The 17,319-nt window shown below is 38.2% G+C and overlaps 1 protein-coding gene across 7 annotated transcripts in view; it reads right to left on the bottom strand.

Annotated features, from left to right (window-relative positions):
- PEAK1 (pseudopodium enriched atypical kinase 1) overlaps nt 1-17,319 on the bottom strand; it is a 328,690-nt gene that overhangs the window by 73,185 nt on the left and 238,186 nt on the right. The window lies entirely within an intron of this gene.

A 17,319-nucleotide genomic window follows, 5' to 3' on the forward strand; every position in this document is an offset into this window, starting at 1 on the left:
ATCACCATATTACCTAGCTTAACTATTCTGTGGTTCAATATTACCTAATGCATTGGCTCCAAAAATGCCAGATAGGGGTTGCTAGATGGGTAAGAACCACCTGGGGAAACACCCAAAGTCATTCTCTTAGGGAAGAGTCTAGGAATCTGATCTTTAAACAAGGTCTCCAGGTAATTCTATGTACACTGAGGTGTTGGAACCTCTGAGTTACAGGATGAAATACAAGCCTCTTAGGTATTTAGGATATAGTCCTTGCCTCCCTTCTAACCTTATGTCTTAAAAATCAACTAGTCTTTTCAAACTCTAAATCCCACTGGGCTACTCATTTCTCCTTGGTACCATCAAAGTCACTTAGACATATCTCAATGAACAAGCACTTTCACTTTTAATTGTCTATTTTCTCACTAGTTTTTGAACTTTTTAAAGCCTGGGCTATATCTTATTCATTTCTATATGTCTAATGTAAGGAGTTGGATGAGCTTCCCTGGTGGTTCAGTGGCAAAGAATCTGCCTGCCAAAACAGGAGACACAGGTTTGATCCCTGGGTCAGGAAGATCCCCTGGAGAAGAAATGGCAACCCACTCCAGTATTCTTCCTGGGAAATTCCATGGACAGAGGAGCCTAGTGGGCTACATTCCATGGGCTCACAGAGAGTTAAGACACAACTCAGCAACTAAACAACAATAGCAAGGAGCTGGATAAACACTGGTTGATTAAATGTGCTAGTTTGAGGCTTATCTTAAAAAAAAAAAAATCTTGTGGCTCTCTCTCTCTCTTGTCTCTCTCTTTGGCACAGTGCTACAAACCTTCCTACTACAATCTTACATTTCCACTTTGGATATTATAATAAAGCTGGCAGTGGGCATGTACATGTAAGAACTATTTTAATAGCTGGAAAGTTTAACTTCATTCATGGACAATGACAGCAACCAGTGTCTTTGGTTTGTCAGAAACACAGCCTTTCGTCAAGTTTCAGCACATTTATAAGAAAGGAAAGAACATTTTTTTTAGCTAATATATACAAAGCTACATCCCTTGTAAACAACACTCACAGAGCACTCTGCCTCAGTGGAAGAAATGCAGACAAAGATCAAAGAATTCCACACAGAGAGTCCAATGACTTGGCCAGAATCTAAGTTCATTCTTTGCTGGAGATCATGGAATGTCTTTTTTCAATAAAGTTAAAATATATTTTCAAGTGTTTGTTTGAGAGTATTTATTTACTCTTTAAAATGTTCTGAAAGTTATATACTTTAGTTGATAAAACTACTTCTTGGTATTCTTAGACTGAAACATTTTGAGCAAGGGGAAGAAAGGCATAAAATTAGGCTGAAAAAGAGAGCAGGGTCCAGATCACATGGGGCCTTTTATAGCCTTTTAAAGTATAGAGTTTCCTACGGGCAGTGGGAACCCAGCAGAGGGTTTTAAACAAGGAAACAAGATGACATAATCTACATTTAAAAAAGACAGCTTTGACCAAAAAACCTGAAATACTTAGGTATAAGTCTAATATAGTATGTGCAAAATCGAAATGCAAAAAACTAAAAGACTGATTAAAGAGATCAAAGCTCTAAATAAACAGAAATACATCAAGTTCTCTCAGTGTTGTTAAGATGTCGATTCTCCCCAAGTTCCTCTGCAGATTCAATGTAATTCCAACCAAAATCTGAGAGGATATTTTGTAGAAATCACCAAGTTGATTCTAAAATGTATATAGGAAGGCCAAGAAACTAAAATAGCCAGAAATAATTTCAGAAAAGAACAAAGCTGCAGGACTCATATTACCAGATTTTAAGACTTTTAAGCTATAGTAATCCTGACAAGGTAGAACTGGCAAAAGGATAGAAATATGTATAGATGAGAGAAATGGGATAAACAAATTACAACCCATAGGGCAAATCTAGTCTATTGCAAGTTTTTGTATGCTCATAAATTAAAGATGTTTTTAAAATTGTTAAATGGTTGAAAAAAATTAAAAAGAATTATTTTGTGACAAGTCAAAATTATATGAAATTCAGATTTCAGTGCCCATAAATGAAGTTTTATTGGCACATCAGTTCAGTTCAGTTGCTCAGTCTGTTCGACTCTTTGCGACCCCATGAATCACAGCACGCCACCCTGTCCATCACCAACTCCCGGAGTTCACCCAGACTCACGTCCATCGAGTCAGTGATGTCATCCAGCCATCTCATCCTCAGTCGTCCCCTTTTTCTCCTGCCCCCAATCCCTCACAGCATCAGAGTCTTTTCCAATGAGTCAACTCTTCGCATGAGGTGACTAAAGTTTTGGAGTTTCAGCTTCAGCATCATTCCTTCCAAAGAAATCCCAGGGTTGATCTCCTTCAGAATGGACTGGTTGGATCTCCTTGCAGTCCAAGGGACTCTCAAGAGTCTTCTCCAACACCACAGTTCAAAAGCATCAATTCTTTGGTGCTCAGCCTTCTTCACAGTCCAACTCTCACATCCATACACGACTACTGGAAAAACCATAGCCTTGACTAGATGGACCTTAGTCGGCAAAGTAATGTCTCTGCTTTTTAATATGCTCTCTAGGTTGGTCATAACTTTTCTTCCAAGGAGTAAGCGTCTTTTAATTTCATGGCTGCAATCACCATCTGCAGTGATTCTGGAGCCCCCCAAAATAAAGTCTGACACTGTTTCCACTGTTTCCCCATTTATTTCCCATGAAGTGATGGGACCAGATGCCATAATCTTTGTTTTCTAAATGTTGAGCTTTAAGCCAACTTTTTCACTCTCCTCTTTCACTTTCATCAGGAGGCTTTTTAGTTCCTCTTCACTTTCTGCCATAAGGGTGGTGTCATCTGCATATCTGAGGTTACTGATATTTCTCCTGGCAATCTTGATTCCAGCTTGTGCTTCTTCCAGTCCAGCGTTTCTCATGATGTACTCTGCATATAAGTTAAATAAGCAGGGTGACAATATAACAGCCTTGACATACTCCTTTTCCTATTTGGAACCAGTCTGTTGTTCCATGTCCAGTTCTAACTGTTGCTTCCTGACCTGCATACAGATTTCTCAAGAGGCAGGTCAGGTGGTTTGGTACGCCCATCTCTTTCAGAATTTATTGGCACATAGCCAGGTCCAATTGTTTGCATATTGTCTACCCTTATGGCAGAAAGTGAAGAGGAACTAAAAAGCCTCTTGAAAGTGAAAGAGGAGAGTGAAAAAGCTGGCTTTAAACTTAATATTCAAAAAAACGAAGATCATGGCATGTCCCATCACTTTATGGCAAATAGATGGGGAAACAATGGAAACAGTGACAGGCTTTATTTTCTTGGGCTTCAAAATCATTGCAGATAGTGACTGCAGCCATGAAATTAAAAGACCTTTGCCCCTTGGAAGAAAAGCTATGACCAACCTAGACAGTATATTAAAAAGCATATAAAAAGCATATTACTTTGCCGACAAATGTCCATCTAGTCAAAGCTATGGTTTTTCCAGTAGTCACGTATGATATGAGACCTGGACCATAAAGAAAGCTGAGCACCAAAGAATTGGTGCTTTTGAACTGTGGCGTTGGAGAAGACTCCTCAGAGTCTCTTGGACTGCAAGGAAATCAAATCAATCAATCCTAAAGGAAATCAGTCCTGAATATTCATTAGAAGGACTGATGTTGAAGCTTCAATATTTGGCCACCTGATGTGAAGAACTGACTCATTGGAAAAGACCCTGATGCTGGGAAAGATTGAAGACAGGAGGAGAAGGGGACGACAGAGGATGAGATGGTTGGATGGCATCACACTCTCAATGGCCATGAGTCTGAACAAGCTGCAGGAGTTGGTGATGGATAGGGAAGCCTGGCGTGCTTCAGTCCATGGGGTTGCAAAGAGTTGGACATGACTGAGTGACTGGACTGAACTGTACTGACGGTGGTTTCTGTGCTACAATGGAGAACTGAGTAGTTATGACAGACCATGTAGCACCCTCATCACTTTGCACTACTTTTCCGCACTCCCTAAACTTCATTTCCACTGCCACATGAATCACTTGTATGAAAAACATTTTCAAAGGTAAAAATATGTGAAATTTCATTACAGATATGCATCAATAAACAAATATTTGTAATCAACTTAGATGACAGGAAACACTAATTCTGAACCTGAATGAAGCAAAATTAATCATTGTTGATCTTAGGTCAAACTATTTATGCCTCTCCTAAAACAGAATTCCATTCTTCTTCTTAAGCAGAGCTGTCTTACAAAAAAAAAAAAAACTATCCTCAATTTTTGCATTTTGAATTTTGTAACGAATTTCATGGAAATGTATTTTCTTTCTTGTTATACAAGTGCCTACATAATAATATCTTGGTTTCTGCTTTTTCACCTGCAAAACCTAAAATATTTATGATTTGCTTCTTTAAAGAAAAAGGTTACTGATCCTGGATATAGATCAGAACAGACATAGAAGAGAACTGAGACCAGAAATAAATCCACACAAATATAGTTAATTGATTTTTGATAAAAATGAAAAGGATACCTTTCAAGAAATGTGCTAAAAAAACTGGATATCCATAGGCAAAAAAATGAACCTTAATTCATAGTCACATCTCACACACAAAAATGAATTCAAAAGGGATCACAGATTTAAGTATAAAATGTAAAGCTACAGAACTTTTGAAAGCAAATATAGGAAAAATTCTTTGCAACTTTGGTATAAGAAGAGTTCTTAGATACAACACTAAATGCATGATCCATAGCGAAAAAACTGATAATTTAGTGTTGATAAGAGATACTGATAAGAGAATGAAAAGACAAGCCACAGATAAGAATTTTTTTGCAATGTTCAAATTTAACAAAGGACTTTGTATCCAGAATATACAAAGAACTTTCAAAATTCAAGAAAACAAATCCAATAAAAATAAATGCAAAAGATTTGAGCAGATACTCCACCAAAGGTAAATGGATTGCATATAAACATGGGAAAGATGTTAAATATCATTAGTCATACAGAAATACAAATTAAAACTACAGTAAGTACTGCCATACATCTATTAGAATAATTAAAATAAGTTAAAACCAAAAACTGGGGTTAAGGAGGATGTGATATGGAGCAATTGAGATTCTTACCAGTGCTAGTGGGAATGCTAATAGTTCAGTCACTTCAGAAAACAGTTTGGCAGTTTGTTATAAAGTTAAACATAAACTTCCCAGGTAACCCAGCGATTACATTTCCAGGTATGAAAACTTGTGTTTACACTAAACACTGTATGTTAAGGTTGACAGGTAAAAACTGAAAACAATCCAAATATTGTATGGTGGTGGTTATATGCTTGCATGCATTTGTCACAACTCATAGAACTGTATACTTTAAAAAAAAAGGCATTTTACTATATATAAATCAAACCTCAATAAATCTGACTTAAAAAAATAAAAGACAGTTCTGGTTGCTGTATAGAGAATGGACTGGGGGAGAATAGTACAAGAGGCCAAGAGGCCACGAGACTATTTAAAGAGCAGTTGTGGGCAAAATAAGATATGGCAAGGACCTGTATGAGAATGTAGCTTCAGGAAAAGTGGATAAAAGTATATGATGAAACCCTGGATTTTAGACATTGAGGTTTAAGGTTTATGTATTCAAGTGATTTGTGGGGCCATTTATTGAGACGGATGATTCTGGAGGAGGTATAACATTTGGAGGAAAGATTACGAGTCCATATTTTGTCAGCCTGCATACTACAGAGCAAGCAGTTGAATTTAGAAGTCTGGGACACAAGGGAATTCTGCTGTTCTTTTCTGTTTGGGTACTACTAGCACAGGAATAGTTAGGCCAAAAAGAAAACAGAGTGAGCTTGGGAGGTAGCCTTGGTGGGAGAACCAGGGAGAAGAGGATATCCCCCAAAGTAAACTCAAAAATAACAGCCCTAAGTGTAACGATATAGAAGCCAGATAAGATTTCATTGTGTGTACTTCAAATGCTGCTGAGAGGTAACAGAGAATGAGAACTTGAATGTGCCTACTGGACTTGGCACTGTGAGCTCACTGGTGATCTCAGCCCAGGTTATTCTGGTGCAGTGGCAGGGATGGAAAGCAGACTGTGGTGAGTCAAAGAGGCATGAGAGAGAGTAATTTTAGATAACTTTTTGGCAAAGTTTAAGTGGGAGGTAGAAGAAAGAAAGAGCTGGGAGTATGGGGGAGGGGGTCTTGAAAGGATTTCCTTATTTTAGTATGGCAAAAACTAGATCATGTTGACTACAAATACTGGAAACAGACACAGGGGAGTGTGAGAAGCTGAAAAGAGAAAAAAAGGGGGTAGAAATTAATAATTACAAACCTTAGAATGTTAAAATTGAGCAGGCCCTTAGTTCAATTCTTCTCTTTTATTGACAAGGGAAACTGAAGCCCAGAAAAGTCCACACAAATGAATGAGAAAGACTGAGAACAGCAACTCAAGGCTATAGCTACCTATAGGATGTTCTGTTTTTAAATTACTTTTTTCTTTTGTAATAGAAAATATTTGTTTTTTTTCTTATGTATGCTCACTGTGAAAACTCAGAAAAGCATAAAGAAAATGAAATCATGCATAATCCTATTATTCAGAAGTGACTTCTATTAGCAGTTTGTGGAAGTTCCTTTCAGTTATCAAGAATCTTTAAAAAAAAAAATTCCTGTCTACTTAGCCTATGTGGTACTGATGACAAAGAATAAGGCATCCCAGCCTAATATCTTGTTAACCAAGTTAAACCCACTGATGAAAGAGAGGGATTAAATTTTCTCTTTGTAAGTAGCAGAGTATATTTTCTTTTTCCAAGGCTGGTAGACAGATAGTAAAAATAATTCTCCATTTTGAGTGCACATAAGTTAATTCAGTCAAGAGATGCTGCTGAGCTGATTAGCAGCTATCACATTATCAACAGGATAGACAAATGAGATTCACCAGGAACACAATCAGCTTATGTCAGTGCTGTGTGCAGTAGAAACCCATCAATAAAACTGAAGCCTTGGATTTGGCATTCTAAGTTCTGTGTACATCTGTATTCAATCTTATAAAACCAAGAGATGAACCAAGCAAACACCTTTAGCTAGCACCAGATGGAGCTGCTGTCTAAGTCACAAAGCCTTAACTATGAGGGTTTCATTTTTCAACACTAATTATGTTTGGAGACAAAGATGTGCGCTTAAAGACACTGTCAAAACTATTTTAACTTATAACAGGCTCTTAGAAAGAGAAGCTACACTAGCTGTAGCTCTATCCAAAGAGCAGTCCTTGGGCTTTACTGCCTTTGTGAAATGACTTCAATGGCAATCAATAACTAGCAGCTTTGTCTGCTCAACACTGACACCTCCAAAATGGGAAACTCTAGCCACCAAAGTCATGCTTGAGAAATAAAAAATGTGTCTCCTGAGGCACTTAAGCAAGGATATATGACAGTCTACCCTGGTGTCTTCTATTTACTTGCCAAAACAGGTCAGCTATGGAGTATCAAATGGAACATTGGATAAGGAAAAACTCATTGGCCTCCACATCCCTTATAATTTCAAAGCAAATCCTGCAGATGAAATGCTCAATGAGAAAGTGTAATGGTTGAAGTTGCCCCTAGGAGCTAGCCAGGATTCCATGATCTAAAATCTGATTTAACATTTGACAGTTTTCAATGCCAAAACCCTCCAGGCTATAGATGAAGCTGTTCATGGGTAGCTTATTTTACTTGTAGTCATGACAGCTTTTAAAGAATTATTACTGTTTTTTACTCTCTCTACTGCTATACAGTCAATGACATAATTAGTTTGCTTATAGTCCAACTGTTTCAAGATTTGATACAAGACAGCCAAATCCACACAGGATCTCAAAGTTGGAATAGACAGGCCCACAGAAAGAGTCAGAGCTCCTCAAGCTAGATGGAATTTCCAAGTCAGTGAAGAAGGTGAGGGCGTCCTGGTGGTATATTAAATACCATAAGCAGAGTATTTCCTAAAGGCATCCAAGGAGAATCTGTTAATAAATGAGGATGGAGAATGGACTGCTCAGCTCCTTCCCCAATCCTGTGACTCCCAGAGCCCATTATTGCTCTTCATAAAACCTGTCATACTGTCAAAGGAGCAGAATCAAGAATTCTCACTGTTTTACATGGGCTTTTAAGGATACTCTTCACTGAGAAACTATTGCTTATATGTCATCCAACACATTACTGTAGTCCAGCTCCAGGCTACTAAAGTAAAATTTACAAGCCAAGGTTCTCATTAGGCTTTTGTAATGGAAGGAGTGGGTCACTTAAATAAAAAAGGAAAGGAAAATGTGATAAGTATCCCCACGTCACTGTTTCCAACCTTTCCTCCTTCCACAGTGAAAAATGCTGACCGATACCTCAACCAGCTGCCAAACCCTTCAGTGTATGACTACAAGGGTGGGGAGAGGAAGTGAAAGCAAAGCTGCAGGAAAAGGCTTTGTAGGAGATAAAACACAGCTTGAATTTGGCACATAAATGGAAATTCCATGAATAAAAGGAACCTTCTTAATTTGAGATTTGAACAAAGGAGCAAAAAAAATCACACTTCTTTGCTAATGATAAGAATAGGCAAGATCTTAAGACTTAAGGTTCTTCTGTCTAAAGAAGAAGCCAAGGTAAGACCTACTTAATTTAGAAAACTTAACTAAAAAGCTGTGCTGAAAGGAGGAAGACCACCCACTTCCAGTTGTTCTAACCACCAGTTTTTTTCTAACAATTTACTGTTCCTGTCACATGGTGGTCATCTCAGGATAAGAATTGTGCAACAGCAGATGCTGTAAAGAGGCACTGCTAAGGCCCTGACACATTCTTCAGTTCAAATTCTTTGATGAACCAGTTAAATAATAATAATAATAATTATTATAAATTAGGTAACAGCTAGTTATAAGATTATAATTTCCAAAATGTTCACTGAACCCACTTCAGACCCCTATGTAAGAAGGTAGGCATCAGAGAGCAGGTGAAAATGTTATCTAATAACAGTCAAGGACTCCATAGTATTTTTCAGTTTTACTCTACTCACAAATGATTCTCTCTGCTTGGAATGTGTATTCTCTAATGTCATTCCATTTGGCAACAGCCTGTTTACCCTTCAAGACCCACTTCAAAATTTACCTGTGATGAAGCTTTACCTAACTCACTAAATACCTTTATTGCAAGACCATGTTATATTATACAGGTCCCCAGAAGGCAGGGCTATGTCTTTTTCATCTCTTGATCTCTTGGATTGCTTGGAATATAGCAGATACTAAATAAGTGCTTCCTAAATAAAAGCAATTTTAGCCAGCTAATGCTGGGCACCATTTAAAGCTCTTTACCCATGAAAACTCTTAATTCTCATAAAACTCTATGATGTGTATAGCACCACCTCACTGATAAAGAAACTGAGACTTGTCCAAGGTCACATGGCTAACATGGCAGAGCCAGAATGGATGAGTGCACGTACATGTAAATGGTAGAGCTCAGCTACCTATGGTATCTGGAGGCTGCTTTAAATGTAAGCATGGTGGTGCCTGAAAAACAGTTCACTCAGCAACAGCAGCACTGCTTACCATGGTGCAATTCCATCTTGAGCAAAGCAGTGTTAGAAGCAGGCACACCCCCACCATCCCCAGCTCACTCCTGAGATTGCAGGGTGCACGTACTCACTGCAGAGCAAGTTAAGAGTAAAACTAAGAGCCAAATAGCTACCTGGGCTGCCCCAAAAGTGGTGCCTTTTTTTTTTTTTTTTTGTACTTCAGAGCATTGGAGTGAATATTCTGAGGCAAATTAAGTATGCTCTTTCATCTAGCCCAGCCTGAGTCAGGAACCATCCTTATTTGGAAGGGTCGATGAAGTGGCTGATTGAGAGCAATTGGTGAGATGCTGTTAGAAGCGCCTTACTATATTCTTCTCCACTGCTGTCAACTGTCAAATGAAGAAAGCAAGACTGCAGACTAATTGAGATGTGAAGATAGGTGATCTCTGGTTTGAAAGAAGGGAATAACAAAGAGGGAGAATGAGGAAGTGAAAGAGTCAAAGGTAAGAGAAAGAAGAAAAGGAGGGGAGAAAGAGATTGGGAAGGAAAGAGACCCAAGAAAGAGTCGATTATTTTGAGAGAAATCCCACTTGAATGCTTACAACAACATAATCAGGGGAAGCGAAAATGTCCTTTGTTATCATGCTTCACCATTTCTGGAGGCTTTATTCTTTGTTGTCTTGCATGACTTGAAAATTTGGTAGGAGGCATTATTTTTCCAGTCAAACTAAAATTTACCTTCCCAGTTACAGAACAGAGTAACAGTACATTCCATAAGACATTTATAACTTGAAATTCTAAAGAGAAAAAGTACTTCTAAATTAATGAAAGTCTGAGTTATACAATACTTTAAAGAAATATAAATTTATTGCTTTCAAAGAGTTATCACAATAAATTAGCTTAACAGTCTTTCCTGTTAGAAGTATTTGGAGGATTATTCTAATAAGTATATATGAAATCAGTCAATCCTAAGGAAAATCAACCCTGAATACTCATTGGAAGGACTGATGCTGAAGCTGAAGCTCCACCTGATGCAAACAGCCGACTCACTGGAAAAGACTCTGATGCTGGGAAAGATTGAAGGCAGAAGGAGAAGAGGGTGGCAGAGGATGAGATGGTTGGATGGCATCACTGGTTAAATGGATATGAACTTGGGCAAACTCCAGGAGATGGTGAGGGACAGGGAGGCCTGGCATGCTGCAGTCCATGGGGTCACAGAGTCAGACACAACTTAGCGACTGAACAACCACATAAATAAATAATGGCTTAAAATACATTAAGAGTATCAACCTGGGATCCAGGATGTATTTTCAAGGGTGTATGAGCTCAACATTCAGAAAACAAAGATCATGGCATCTGGTCCCATCACTTCATGGGAAATAGATGGGGAAACAGTGGAAACAGTGTCAGACTTTATTTTGGGGGGCTCCAAAATCACTGCAGATGGTGACTGCAGCCATGAAATTAAAAGACGCTTGCTCCTTGGAAGAAAAGTTATGACCAACCTAAATAGCATATTGAAAACCAGAGACATTGCCAACAAAGGTCTGTCTCGTCAAGGCTATGGTTTTTCCAGTGGTCATGTATGGATGCGAGAGTTGGACTGTGAAGAAAGCTGAGCACCGAAGAATTGATGCTTTTGAACTGTGGTGTTGGAGAAGACTCCTGAGAGTCCCTTGGACTGTAAGGAGATCCAACCAGTCCATTCTGAAGGAGATCAGCCCTGGGTGTTCTTTGGAAGGACTGATGCTGAAGCTGAAACTCCAATACTTTGGCCACCTCATGCGAAGAGCTGACTCATCGGAAAAGACTCTGATGCTGGGAGGGATTGGGGGCAGGAGGAAAAGGGGATGACAGAGGATGAGCTGGCTGGATGGCATCATGTACTCGATGGATGTGAGTTTGAGTGAACTCCGGGAGGTGGTGACGGACAGGGAGGCCTGGCGTGCTGCGATTCATGGGGTCACAAAGAGTCGGACACAACTGAGCGACTGAACTAAACTGAATCGGTGAAAGTGAAAGTGAAGTCACCCAGTCGTGTCCAACTCTTTGCGACCCTGTGGACTGTAGCCCACCAGGCTCCTCTGTCCATGGGATTCTCCAGGCAAGAATAGTGGAGTGGGTTGCCATTTCCTTCTCCAGGGGATCTTCCCAACCCAGGGATCGAACCCAGGTCTCCTGCATTGCAGGCAGATGCTTTAACCTCTGAGCCACCAGGGAAGCCTGAACTGGTGAGTACTCCAAAACAGCCCCTCTGTTGAACTGAAACCAAAGTTTACAATCTAAAGCAAACATAGAATGGAACACTACAATGACCACTTACTAACTAAGCACAGCATCATGATTTGTAACTGTATTACAAATATACATATATATTTGTTTTTCTAACCTGAGCTTGTATCAAGCACACTACTTTGATTGTTAGGAATAATGAGAAAAGAAGAGGTTTACTTAATATGTAAATGACACAGTTCCACTAAGAAAAGACCAAAATGACATCATGGTGCAGTCACTGCACATTGTACCAGTCCTGAATTTTCAACATTCTGGAAAGAAGTGTGGCAGAAGAAGAGAGCCAATGGTAATGAAAGCTGTCAAAAAAATCAGTGGGGTTGCAGGCAGCTCCGTATTCACATTGTGAGCAGCAATTGTTTCACCAAAATATCATCTATTGTATAAAAACAATGTGGTTAATATGAATTTCATTAGTTTTTTCTTGGGGTACTTCACTTTTAAATTTGTTTTAGTTTATAGCTACATAAGAAATATAAGCATAAAGAATTTATACCTAATTTTATATTTATTCACATTTAAGTAAAATTATAATAATAATGTACCTCAATACTAAAAGACTGTAGCTTTAAAATCAGTTAAAAGGAGCCTATAAATTACTAAAGTTTGAAAAGCAGTGCTTAAAAACAATATTCTCTTATGTCAGGTAATCATTCCTTTTCTGATCTCATTTACATTATTAATTTGCTAAGCATCTGTTAAAGGAGTATAATAATCACCTACCCCATAGAACTGTTGTTAAAATGAATTAAGTTAACATATACAGGGATTGTGCTGAATCTATAGATGGCTTTGCGTAGTAAGGACATTTTAACAATATTAATTCTTCTAATCCACAAACACAGTATATTTTTCCATTTGTGTTGTCTCCAATTTCTTTCAACAAAATATTGTTTTCATTGTACAAATCTTTCACTTTCACTTGGTTAAAATTACTCCTAAGTATTTTATTGTCTTTGATACCATCATAAATGGGATTGTTTTATTTTTCAGATATTTCATTGTTAGCGTGTAGAAACACAACTGATTTCAAAATAACAAGTTAATCTCTTACCTTCTGACTCAGTGTAGTCCCTGTTAAAATTCTAATGGCATTTTCTTTTCACAGAAAAAAAAAAAAATCCCTAAAATTTGTATGGAAACACAAAAGCCCCTGAATAGCCAAAGCAATCCTGAGAAAGAAAAAGGCGGGGGCATCACGTGTTTTGATTTCAAAGTATACTGCAAAACTGTAGTAACTAAAAGAGTAAAAACAGACATATTGACAAATGGAACAGAGAGCCCTGAAATAAGCCCAGGAATATATGGCTAATTAGTTTATAACAAAGGAGCCAAGAATAATACAATGGAGAAAGGACAGTCTTGTCAATAGATTGTGCTGGGAAAACTGGACAGCCACATGCCAAAGAATGAAACTGGACCCCCATCTTAGACAACAGACAAAAAAATCAATTCAAAATGGATTGAAGACTTGAACATAAGACCTGAAACTGTTAAACTTCTAGAAGAAAACACAGGGAAAAAGCTCTTTGACAATGGTCTTGGGAACAGTTTTTTGGATATGACGTCAAAGGTACAAGCCACAAAAGCAAAAATTGACAAGTGGAACTACATCACACTAACAAGCTGCTGTACAGCAAAAGAAATCAATAAAATGAAAAAATAAGTTACAGAATGGGAGAAAATATATGCAAACAATATACTGGATAAGGGGTTAATGCATGGGTGTATGCTAGGTCGCTTCAGTCATGTCCAACTCTTTGTGACCCTGTGGAGCTGTCCTCTGTCCAAGGGATTCTCCAGGCAAGAATACCAGAGTGGGTTGCCATGCCCTCCTCCAGAGGATCTTCTTGACCCAGGGGTCAAACCCACGTCTCCTGGGTCTCCTGCATTGGTTCTTTACCCAGTTTACCCACTTTACCAGGTGGGTTTTTTTTTTTACCACTAGCACCATCTGGGAAGCCCAAGGGGTTAATATCTAAGTATATAAAGAACTCATACAACTCAATAACAGAAAGATAAAAAATATGATGTAAAAATAGGCAGAAGAACTGAACAGATGTTTTTCCAAGAAGACATCCAAATGACCAACCAGTATATGAAAAGATGCTCAACATCACTAGTCATCAGGAAACACAAATCAAAACCACAGTGAGATATCATCTCACATCTGCTATGGCAATCATTAAGAAAAGAGATAATAGTATTGATGAGGATGTGGAAAAAAGGGAATTCCTATACCACTGATGGGAATGTAAGTTGGTGAGGCCACTATGCAAAATAGAATGGAGGTTCCTCAAAATTAAAAAAAAAATAGGACTGCAAATATGATCCAGCAATTCCACTTCTTGGGTATACATCCAAAGGAAATTAAAACAATTTACTGAAAAGATACCTGTACTCTCACATTTACTGCAGCATTATTTACAATAGGCAAGAAATGGAAACATCTTACAAGACCATCAGTGGATGAATAGCCAAAGATGTTGTATATACAACATATTACTCAGCCATGAGAAGGAAGGAATCCTGCCATTTGTGACAACATGGATAGACCTTGAGATGTTATGCTAAGTGGGATAAGTCAGACAGAAAAGACAAGTACTATATCACTTACATGTACAATCTAAAAAAACCCGAAAACACCCAGTCTCACAGAAACAGAGTAAAATGGTGGTTGCTGCTGCTGTTTAGTCACTAAGTCATGTCTGACTCTTTTGTGACCCGATGGACTACAGCTTGCCAGGCTCTTCTGTCCATAGGATTTCCCAGGTGAGAATCCTGAAGTGGGTTGCCATTTCCTTCTCCAGGAATCTTCCTGACCCAGGGATTGAATCTGCATCTCCTGCATGGCAGGTGGGTTTTTTTTTTTTTTTTTAACCACTGAGCTAGCTGGGAAACCCAAATGGTGGTTATCAGGGACTGAAGGATAGGAGAATTGGGAGATGTAGTTATACTTAGAAGATGAGTAAGTTTTGGGGGTCTAATTCAGAGCATACTGATTATAGTCAACAATACTGTATTACATACTTCAAAGTTGCTAAGAGACTAGGTCTTAAATGTTCTACCACAAAACAGAAAGATAATTATATGATATGATAGTGGGGTGAGCTAATTCTATGGTATGCTATGGTGGTAATCATATTGTAATATATAAATATATCAAATCAACACACTGCATACCTTAAATTTACACAATGTTAAATGCCAGCTGTGTCTCAAAAAAGATAAAATATGTAAAGTGCCTAACAGAGACTGATAAATAATAAGCACTTAATAAATATTAGTTCTTTCTTCCTTTATTTATTAAATCTCTTCCTTTATTAAATCTCTATATCCAATGCAGGATAGGAAGGGAAATGACCTCCTCCATACCTCCTACACATATTTGGACTGCATCTTGACATTCCAGGTGGAAACACTGTTAAGTAAACTGGGAGGCTTCAATTATGGATGCTTAAGTTGAAAGTTTTGGCTATTTTGTAAACCTACCATGTACTATTTCTACAAGGAAAATGCACTCCAAGTTCTGAATCAACTGATTTGCAAAGAAACTTTAGCATCCTATTTTGGACTTCTGTTTTGCATTATTTTCAAGAGATGCTCTCAGATTTTATCAGGAAGGAGTTGCCGAGCAATAGAGTAATACAATATTACTATGCTTTAAGAATTCATGTGGATATGGAAAGGATATACTGATAAGAGGCAAGGTTGGAGGAAATGTGGTTGGTTCAACTTTCGTAATACCATACCAGGTAAGGCCCCAAACTAATGCGGGCAGTCGGAACTAATGGGCAGGGGCTAATACGAGAGGCCAAATAAACAGTACATATCAGCCAGCAGGACATTAGGAGAGAGGGACAGTGACTTAAGATGACTCTGGGGTCTCCCTAGATGAAGACCCAGGCTGACTTTCCCAGAGGCACACTGAGAAGTGTAGACAGTGAAGTTAGCAACAATTGTACTACTTCAACTGTGGAAAATGAGAAAACTGATGTTTGAATGAAAATAACAGCCTAAAGCCAAGTAGTCCATATCTAAAATTTTTTCCATTAAAAATACTTTAATTGCTGTTTTCTTATATAAACCTTACTCTAAATGTTGAGTGCAAATGGTTTAGTGAGAGTAATACAAAAGATTCAGGATGCTGACATAGATGTGGGAAGGAAAGAGAAAGGCAAAGTGACAATTTTCTGGTTACCTTTATTTTATCAGATAAAAGGCAGAAAAATAAAACTTGGGCTGAGGAAGTGAAATGATGAGACCAGAGATGGATTATGAAGGATGTCAACTGCGGTCAGAGGATTCACACTGTCCAGGTAGGCATGAACATATGCCGACAGGTTTCCTCCAGCGCTGGTCTCAAGAAAACAACAAAAGCTTGGACTCTAGGGTATTTGTTAGATGTTAATATTTATATTAAGAGGATCACAATCAGAAAGAAGAAAAGCTGAACTGCTCTCAAAAGTATTCTAGGTCTTTAATCTCCTTATCAGTGAACATACATGCCTGTGGTGTGTAACATTGGACCACTACAGACAGCCAATGCTTCTCTGGATGTAAAGTGGCAGGTAGGATGCTAGCCATTCCTAAACAGGTATTGGGCTCCTGGTCCTTGTGGTTGCCAGAGTATTGGGTAGCATTTCCATTCCTATCATAACAATCTACCTATCAACTGAGCTTCCAGAGGTGCAAGTGAACAAAGCTAAAGGCCATTACTAATTAGATATAAATTTATATAAGTTGTCAAACTCCCTAGGCCTCCTGGCCTTTATCCTTTTTTTTTTTTAATGAGAAATAACTTAATTCCTTATATTATGAAAGCAATCAGAAAATACCGATACACAAACAAACAAAAGCCCAAACCAAAAAGCTTACTATATACTCTTCCAAGTCTTTTTCCTGTATACAGATGACTTGTACATACATTGATACACAGACACATACAACACAATGAACATGATGTTTGATAACATGAATATCTTTTAAATTGTTTCTAAAATTTACTACCAATTCAAAATTATATAAATGCAAGTTTTAGTTAAAGTGCCAATTTAAATCATTTATATATATATATATATATATTTTTTTTTTTTTGCCATGCCACACAGCTCGTGGGATCTTAGTTCCCTGACCAGGAATTGAACCCCTAGGCCCACAGCAGTGACTGCACTTAAGTCCTACCACTGGACCACCAGTAAATTCCCCATTCAAACAAAGTTAACAGTGAAAGAAATGACTTGTAGTCAGAGTCCTTGAAAGTGAAAGTGAAAGTGGCTCAGTTGTTTGCAACCCCACAGACTATGCAGTCCATGGAATTCTCTAGGCTAGAATACTGGAGTGAATAGCCTTTCCCTTCTCCAGGGGATCTTCCCAACCCAGGGATCGAACCCAGGTCTCATGCATTGCAGGTGGATTCTTTATCAGTCCTTTGACAACCTCAAACAATTAAAAGTATTTCTCATGTATAAGAAACAACTCTTTTCTATGGACATAGTTAATCTGGCAAGATTACCTATTCAGGGCATAGTTGAAAACCAGACGAA

This window comes from Ovis aries, chromosome 18 (genome assembly GCF_016772045.2).
Source record: "Ovis aries strain OAR_USU_Benz2616 breed Rambouillet chromosome 18, ARS-UI_Ramb_v3.0, whole genome shotgun sequence".
NCBI classification, from domain to species: Eukaryota; Metazoa; Chordata; class Mammalia; order Artiodactyla; family Bovidae; genus Ovis; species Ovis aries.